The sequence below is a fragment of the Cyprinodon tularosa genome, unplaced genomic scaffold, assembly GCF_016077235.1.
Source record: "Cyprinodon tularosa strain WSP-4 unplaced genomic scaffold, ASM1607723v1 ctg958, whole genome shotgun sequence".
NCBI lineage: Eukaryota > Metazoa > Chordata > Actinopteri > Cyprinodontiformes > Cyprinodontidae > Cyprinodon > Cyprinodon tularosa.
The window spans coordinates 86,654-94,527 of NW_024039738.1; positions in this window are offsets into that span (position 1 = coordinate 86,654).

The window sequence follows — 7,874 nt, forward strand, 5'->3', positions numbered from 1 at the left end:
CTGTATTAATATGATTGGCTGATCACTTCCTGTATTAATATGACATCTGATCACTTCCTGTATTAATATGATTGGCTGATCACTTCCTGTATTAATATGATGTCTGATCACTTCCTGTATTAATATGATGTCTGATCACTTCCTGTATTAATATGATTGGCTGATCACTTCCTGTATTAATATGACATCTGATCACTTCCTGTATTAACATGATGTCTGATCACTTCCTGTATTAAAATGACTGATCACTTCCTGTATTAATATGATGTCTGATCACTTCCTGTATTAATATGATGTCTGATCACTTCCTGTATTAAAATGACTGATCACTTCCTGTATTAATGTGATGTCTGATCACTTCCTGTATTAATATGATGTCTGATCACTTCCTGTATTAATATGATTGGCTGATCACTTCCTGTATTAATATGACATCTGATCACTTCCTGTATTAACATGATGTCTGATCACTTCCTGTATTAAAATGATGACTGATCACTTCCTGTATTAATATGATTGGCTGATCACTTCCTGTATTAATATGAGATCTGATCACTTCCTGTATTGACATGATGTCTGATCACTTCCTGTATTAATATGATTGGCTGATCACTTCCTGTATTAATATGACATCTGATCACTTCCTGTATTAATATGATTGGCTGATCACTTCCTGTATTAATATGACATCTGATCACTTCCTGTATTAATATGACTGATCACTTCCTGTATTAACATGATGACTGATCACTTCCTTTATTAATATGATTGGCTGATCACTTCCTGTATTAATATGACATCTGATCACTTCCTGTATTAATATGATTGGCTGATCACTTCCTGTATTAATATGACATCTGATCACTTCCTGTATTAATATGATGTCTGATCACTTCCTGTATTAACATGATGTCTGATCACTTCCTGTATTAATATGATGACTGATCACTTCCTGTATTAAGATGACTGATCACTTCCTGTATTAATTGCTCTGTTCGAAAACCTAGGAGTCGTCCTTAGAAGGCCAGATTTGAAGGACGATGACGTCATAGCGCGGTGCCGAGGTCTGGTCGGATTCCAAGAGTCCTCGTTATGCGGCCTTTAAATGCGTCCTTCTTTTAGCCCGATTTGAAGGACGGGTCCGATGTATCCTCGCTATCCTTGGATATCCCAGGATTCATTGCGAGACCAAGCAAGCTGTGATCAGAGGAAAGGTTACTTGGCGCCTACCAGTGGTGAAAATTGGAAGTTCAGTTTAATATAATCCAGTCAGTGAATAGTTCCGTCTGAAATGAATGAAAATAGTTGTTTTAATGGTTATAGAGTCAGATATGTGGCGGTAATGTTTGATTTATCTAAAGGTTTTTATCTGTTACTGATTAAATGGGTTTGGCTGGAATTTAAGGACAGATTCTAATAGATCTGCAGGGGGGGGGACTATAAATCTTATAGTTAAATTTTTTTATTTCTGTTTTGCACAACATGCTTAACTAAGATTTTTTTGCTGTTGAATATTAGAGATTTTGCAGATATATTTTGTAGATACATTGTTTAGATTTACTTATATCTTTCTACCCCTTTTATAGAATAGAATAGAAAATCCCTTTATTGTCCCACAATGGGCAAATTTACAGCAGCAGAAAGATTATTGAAAATGGTCACACAAATGAGGACCTTAGAAAAATGTATAAGAATAACATAATAGGGAAGAGTTAAAAAATAAACAATAAAATTCTGTAAAGTGTTTTAACAATATAAAACTGGGGAATTAATAACCAATATGCAGCTATGGACATTTTTACAGTAATTTGAAAATAGCAGCAACATCAGAGATGTGCAGAATGACAGCAGCAGGTTATTTAACTGACTAAGGTTTCTATCATTACATTTGATTTGATTGGTTCCTGCTCCCGGTGGTTGGAACATTTATTCCACTCTGGATTAAATCAGTCTTTGTTCACTTTATAATAGAAAATAAGTAAACAAACAGTTTTGAAAACTTCTGTATTCATTCTCTTCCTGCTTTGTGTGTCAACTTTCACGGTTGCTAAGCAACAGAGCATACGGCGGTAAAACCCGCCGAAGGGTAGACCTGGTCGAATTTACAGCCAAAACTCTTCCGGTCTCCTTATTTTCACGGACTTCGAAGGATCCAGTCTAGGTAGACCGCGTCCTTGGAGGATGCAGTCTAGGTAGACCGCGTCCTTGGAGGATGCAGTCTAGGTAGACCGCGTCCTTGGAGGATCCAGTCTAGGTAGACCGCGTCCTTGGAGGATCCAGTCTAGGTAGACCGCGTCCTTGGAGGATCCAGTCTAGGTAGACCGCGTCCTTGGAGGATCCAGTCTAGGTAGACAGCGTCCTTGGAGGATCCAGTCTAGGTAGACCGCGTCCTTGGAGGATCCAGTCTAGGTAGACCGCGTCCTTGGAGGATCCAGTCTAGGTAGACCGCGTCCTTGGAGGATCCAGTCTAGGTAGACCGCGTCCTTGGAGGATCCAGTCTAGGTAGACAGCGTCCTTGGAGGATCCAGTCTAGGTAGACAGCGTCCTTGGAGGATCCAGTCTAGGTAGACCGCGTCCTTGGAGGATCCAGTCTAGGTAGACCGCGTCCTTGGAGGATCCAGTCTAGGTAGACCGCGTCCTTGGAGGATCCAGTCTAGGTAGACCGCGTCCTTGGAGGATGCAGTCTAGGTAGACAGCGTCCTTGGAGGATCCAGTCTAGGTAGACCGCCTCCTTGGAGGATGCAGTCTAGGTAGACAGCGTCATTGGAGGATCCAGTCTAGGTAGACCGCCTCCTTGGAGGATCCAGTCTAGGTAGACCGCCTCCTTGGAGGATCCAGTCTAGGTAGACCGCCTCCTTGGAGGATCCAGTCTAGGTAGACAGCATCATTGGAGGATCCAGTCTAGGTAGACCGCCTCCTTGGAGGATGCAGTCTAGGTAGACAGCGTCATTGGAGGATCCAGTCTAGGTAGACCGCCTCCTTGGAGGATGCAGTCTAGGTAGACCGCCTCCTTGGAGGATCCAGTCTAGGTAGACAGCGTCATTGGAGGATCCAGTCTAGGTAGACCGCCTCCTTGGAGGATCCAGTCTAGGTAGACCGCCTCCTTGGAGGATGCAGTCTAGGTAGACCGCCTCCTTGGAGGATCCAGTCTAGGTAGACAGCGTCATTGGAGGATCCAGTCTAGGTAGACCGCCTCCTTGGAGGATCCAGTCTAGGTAGACCGCGTCCTTGGAGGATCCAGTCTAGGTAGACCGCCTCCTTGGAGGATCCAGTCTAGGTAGACCGCCTCCTTGGAGGATCCAGTCTAGGTAGACCGCCTCCTTGGAGGATGCAGTCTAGGTAGACCGCCTCCTTGGAGGATCCAGTCTAGGTAGACAGCGTCATTGGAGGATCCAGTCTAGGTAGACCGCCTCCTTGGAGGATCCAGTCTAGGTAGACCGCGTCCTTGGAGGATCCAGTCTAGGTAGACCGCCTCCTTGGAGGATGCAGCCCAGGTTTTCGAACAGAGCCAATATGGCTGCGTCTCAATTCGCAGGCTGCGTACTTCCGAGGACGCACCCTACCTAGCCTCCGGAGGACCCAGACTTGGTAGGCTGCTCCGGAGGATCCTCAGCCGTTGGTTAATGGGACGGTCTAGCCTTTGGAGCACTTCCTGGTTGCGACACGACGTCATCACGTTTACCCCAAACACAGCGCGAAACAAAATCCGACAGCTCGAGAAATACGGAAAGAAACAACAAAAAAATAGATATGGAAATTTTTATTTTTTTTATTTACTTGTTATTGGAGGAGGAGAGTCGCTTTGACGGCTTCGGCGGCAGCAAAACCTGCGACGGATTTTTCTCAGGCTGGCAGAGCGCAGTGGAGAGGTAAGATCTACCTGCTATTATTCTAACCCACAGGGCCCTGCTAATGATCAGAATATACCAGCTATTAAATAAACGCTTGTCAGCAGATTGATGAATAAGTTTAAGTATCAAATTTTATATTTATTTGTAAGTTTGTAATTTATTTGTTTGTAACTTTATTAATTTGAATTGAATAGTTAAATGTGTACAAACTAGGGGTGGGTATTGCCAAAGAAGTCACGATTCGATTCGAATCACGATTCACAGGCCACGATGCGATTCTATCACGATGCATCACGATACTTGAATTATTGCGATGCATTGCAATATTTTCTCCTCCATGTTTTGTTCTTGAATGACTCGGCACAGTATCCCGCGGCCGGAAATGCTTGTGACACAAGGCAGCGTGCGTCAACACATCCGCAGCGACATCTACTGGACTGGAAGTTGTATTACACTTGTTTTTGGCTGATGTTCGCCAACCATTCATGCAATTTTATTTATTCATTTTTTTTAAATTAATAATCGATTCTTGGCATCAAGAATCGATGCAGTAGATCACGAAAATTAGAATCACGATGCATCATCATCACGATTATTTTGCACACCCCTAGTAAAAACCCTGTAAATAACTGACTTAAATCACTACTTTCACGATCACTAATGTTGTGTTGAGAAGCCAAACTGTTGAGAAATAAATCATTTTTTGTCGAAATTGTTATCCCCTTACTGCCTGATTTTATTTGCAATTATATATATATATAAAAAAATCAAAACATAAAAACGAAAAAATAAGTTAAATAGTGGATCTAGATGAAGTAAAATTTAATTTCTAATAAATCATGTAATAAAGATAATGAAAAAAAGATAGATGACTGAATAAAAGTAAATATTTTTTCTACAGGTCATAACAGCATGTGCTGTCCTGCACATCTGCCTGGGAGCCGGTGACATCACGGCCCCAGAGGACGACATGCCAGAGGATAAGGAGGGGGAGAACGTGTAGGAGGCAGTCAGTGGTGCTCCATGGAGGGACCAGCTGTCTGCCGAGGTGTCTGCCCTGGAGGAGGGTCTGCCCTGGAGGAGGGTCTACCCTGGAGGAGGGTCTACCCGACCACCGTTACATTTAGATGGCAAGTAGAATCACATTTTAGCTGTTCTTATTTCAGGGTTATGAAAACAGTTTTAGTAAAGTCATTCTTTTCTGCATCTTTTTAACATTTTTAGTAACATGGCAGCCATCGTTTGGATCAGCCCTGCAAACCCTGATGGACGATGTGGTGAACAGTGGAGAGAGGCACCCCCGACCCTCCAGATGATGTCCCACTCGCAGTCAGAAGACTCCAAGCTCATCTGTGTGGCATCGTATTCAGTCCAGCAGCCCCACCAGGGACTCCTGCTCAGTCACAATTGTATATATATGTTCTCTAGTAAAATTTATTTCTATCTTCTGTAAATAGTTGTAGTAGTTAATTTTAAAATCTAATGTCAATAGTTAAAAATGTTTTAATAGTTTATTGTTAAATACTTGCTTCTCTAAAAATAAACTGATGTCACTGAGATGTTGTTCTAAGTTTACTTAAATTATAAAGAAGTGATGAAACAGATCATGTAAAAAGATTAAAATACTTTAAGAACACACCGACAGCAATAACTTTTATAAACAATAATTTAATTTAACAATAACAGCAACACAGAACCTCAACTTGTTAAAAAAAAAACACCAAAAAAATAATAACTGATAACATCTGATATCCTCCCTGATTAAATCCACCAACTCGTCACTCCTTCTTCTCTTCCTCCTTTCCCTCCTCTCTCATCCTCATTCTCTTCCTCATCTTCACCCTGATGCTGCTCAGCCTCTGCAGCATCTAGCCCTGGTGTGTCCTCAGGGATGGAGGCAATTAGGACAGGTGGGGCAACAGAGGGCCTCTGTCCTAATACCTCCTCCATGAGGACAAACCAGGGCCAGGTGGCAGCAGTAGGCTTCCCACTGACCCGCTGCCCTGTCCCTGGATCTTTGCATTCCTATAGTAGAGGAAAACAATTTGTATCAACAGATGCTATTTTCTGTAGTGTTTCTTTAAAGCTAGAAAAAAGGAATGTTTCATAATTTGGATCGATTGATGAAATTCTACAGAAAAAGACTTTGGAATGGTAACCTGGAGATTACTTTTTAAGCTTACTCAAAGTGGAAATTAACATGAATATAATAAATGTAAGATGTAATTTCCCTACAAACACACACATACCTATATATATATATATATATATATAGGTGTGTGTGTGTTTCATTACATTATCCAAACCTGAACATACTTTGTATTTTTTTTTTAAGTTGTCCCACACTAGGATCACTTCTATCACAAATGAGATTCTCAAAAAGTGGCATCTGAGCATCATTTGATGTGATCAAAAGATTATATTTGTACGTTGGTGTTTGAACAGGACTTCTTTTAACTTGTGTGACTTTTACATAGAAATGCAACATGTAGATGGAATTCTGCCTCAACTCTTCCCTCCATCCGACTGCAGCAGTATTTTTGGCCCCGATGATAAGGTGGTCATTTTATCCACTCCTCTGTCTGCTCCCTGGAATAAAATGACATGTAAAGCATATTTCTGTTATGTCAAAAGGCAAAATGACTGCTCTGTATAATTACGCCTGTATTGTTCTTCAAGTGAATTATACTTTAAACCTTATTATACTGTACTGTAAATAAACTATACGTTATTGAGTATTAAAACAAAACGTTTGCAGTATTAACAGCCCAGTACAGCTGGACTAATGTTATTTCTTCAGCTGCATTAAGCTTTAACAGCTCTAATACTTTGTAATAAACTGTATGAGAATAAATAGATCTGATTAGAGAGGGATACGGCTATCAGTACAGTGAGATGTAGGTTAAAATAAAAAATAGTGACATTTGTATGAAGGCTTTTAATTGTTGATGAACATCACGTATCAACAGGTTAGCTCTTAGCTTTAGCTTTAGCTGCTCCTACACATCCCGGTGGCTCCGTTACCGTCATGTATTTTAATAGATGTTCATAAAAAAAAACAAAAAAACAAACTACTTACATTTAAAGGTGTTCTCCGCACTACTGTCGGCGCTGCTGCTGCTTTCGGTTGTCCGTAATTTGAAGAAAAGCCGACTTTCTTCTTCTTCTTCTTCAACTACTAAAAAAAAAAAAAAAAAAGAGCGCGCAAAGCACCTCGGGAAATCTAGCGGGAGGCGAGGCCACTAAGGACGGTAGCAATGCATCCTCAGAATTCGGGGAAAAGGAGGACGCATTTTAAGGCTGCATTTTAAGCATCCTCAGAATTTTTGCCAAATGGGACGGCCTCCGCGCAGCGTTGTGACATCACCGGCTTTAAAATGCGTCCTACCAAGTACGCAGCCTGCGAATTGAGACACAGCCAACGAGTCCTTTGGTTCAGTGGATCCTGTGGGTCAGCAGATCCTTTGGGTCAGCGGGTGCTTCGGGTCCTTCGGGTCAACCAGTCTTTTGGGTCAACGGGTCCTTTGGGTCAACCGGTCTTTTGGGTCAACGGGTCCTTTGGGTCAGCATAACCTTTGGGTCAACGGGTCCTTTGGGTCAACGGGTCCTTTGGGTCAGCATAACCTTTGGGTCAACGGGTCCTTTGGGTCAACGGGTCCTTTGGGTCAACGGGTCCTTTGGGTCAACGGGTCCTTTGGGTCAACGGGTCCTTTGGGTCAGCATAACCTTTGGGTCAATGGGTCCTTTAGGTCAACGGGTCCTTTGGGTCTACAGGTACTGTGGGTCAGCATAACCTTTGGATCAATGGGCCCTTTAAATCAACAGGTCCTTTGGGTCAACGGGTCCTTTGGGTCAACGGGTCCTTTGGGTCAACGGGTCCTTTGGGTCAACAGGTCCTTTGGGTCAACGGGTCCTTTGGGTCAGCATAACCTTTGGGTCAACGGGTCCTTTGGGTCTACAGGTACTGTGGGTCAGCATAACCTTTGGATCAATGGGCCCTTTAAATCAACGGGTCCTTTGGGT